Raw genomic sequence first — 1,876 nt, forward strand, 5'->3', positions numbered from 1 at the left:
AAAAAGACAGACTTTGAATTGTATGCTGCCAACAATACAGTGATTCCAACATACGGATATACTACACTGTCATTAAACTTTGGTCTGCGTCATAATTTCACGTGGCGTTTTGTGGTCGCTGATGTATTAAGACCAATCATTGGGGTTGATTTTTTACATAATTATGGACTGCTAGTAGATATACGAAACAATCGCCTAGTAGACAGCTTAACGTCACTTTCAACGCCCGGAAAGTATTCCGCCGACACCAACTACAGCAGTATCAAAATGATAAGTGGAAAGTCGCGCTATCATATGTTACTTGCGCAATTTCCAGACGTCATAAGACCAAGTGGCATACCGATTCCAGTTAAACATATCACTCAACATCATATTCAGACGACTCCAGGACCTCCGATACATAGCAAGCCCCGAAGCACTCATCAATGCAGGCATCGCTAGACCATCAAAGAGCAGCTGGTCATCACCGCTTCATATGGTTCCCAAGAAGGGTGATGAATGGAGGCCATGCGGTGATTACCGGGCTCTTAATGCAAGGACTATTCCCGATAGGTATCCTGTACCACATATCGAAGACTTCGCGCAGGAACTACACGGCAAAACCATTTTCTCAACCGTCGACTTGGTGCGTGCATTTTACCACATACCTGTAGCACCCGAAGACGTGCCAAAGACTGCAATTACTACACCCTTCGGTCTTTTTGAGATGTTGTACATGCCTTTCGGCTTACGCAACGCTGGTCAGAGTATGCAGAGATTTGTTGATGAAAAGTTTCGGGATATGAAATTTGTCATCAAATTCATCGACGATTTCCTAATTGCCTCAACATCCGAGGAAGAACATGTACAACATCTTCAGCAGGTATTCCAACGGTTTAAAGATCTAGGACTCGTAATAAACCCTACAAAATGCGTTTTTGGACAAGCACGCGTCAAATTTCTCGGTTACGAAGTGTCAAGCGAAGGTATCCGCCCCCTGGAAGATAAAGTGGAAGCTATAAAAAACTACCCGAAGCCAGAAACTGCTAAACAATTGCGACAATTTCTCGGAATGTTAAATTTCTATCGTCGTTTTATTCCGAATGCAGCACGATCCCAGGCTCCACTTAACGAGTTACTACATGGAAACATCAAGGGTAAAACTCCAATTAAATGGTCACCGGAAGCTCTTTCTGCCTTCGAAAGATGCAAGAATAGCATTGCCGAAGCAACACAACGCTCCTTTGGCTCTAATTACCGATGCATCTGACTTCGCAATTGGCGCAACCACTCGCATTTTTCTCGCGAAAACTCAGCACCGCAGAAGCAAAATACGCAGCATATGATCGCGAACTACTTGGAATATACGCAGCAATTAAACATTTTCGGCACATGATCGAAGGAAAAGTCTTCACGATTTTTACCGATCATAAACCCATTACATATGCGTTTCAACAAAAAATGGAAAAATGTTCACCACGCCAATCAAGACAGCTTGATTATATAGCACAATTTTCTACGGATATTCGACACATAGCCGGAAAAGATAATATAGTGGCTGATGTTCTTTCTAGGATAAACGAAGTGTCTGCAGCAATCGACTTTACGGCTTTATCCAAATCACAAGAAAATGAAGAGGAATTAAAGTCATTCATAAATAACCCAAATACAAGACTTAAATTGAAACGTGTGCAATTACCCGAAACAAATTGTACTGTGTATTGCGATTTTACAACACAAGTCGCACGTCCTTTCTTGACAAAACCTTTTCGACGTGCAGCGTTCGCATCATTACATCGACTATCGCATCCCGGAATTAAAGCATCAACAAAATTAGTAACGGAACGGTACGTATGGCCATCGATTAATTCAGATTGTAGAACATGGACTCGCAGCT

The sequence above is a fragment of the Agrilus planipennis genome, unplaced genomic scaffold (assembly GCF_000699045.2).
Source record: "Agrilus planipennis isolate EAB-ADULT unplaced genomic scaffold, Apla_2.0 scaffold245, whole genome shotgun sequence".
Classification (NCBI taxonomy): Eukaryota; Metazoa; Arthropoda; class Insecta; order Coleoptera; family Buprestidae; genus Agrilus; species Agrilus planipennis.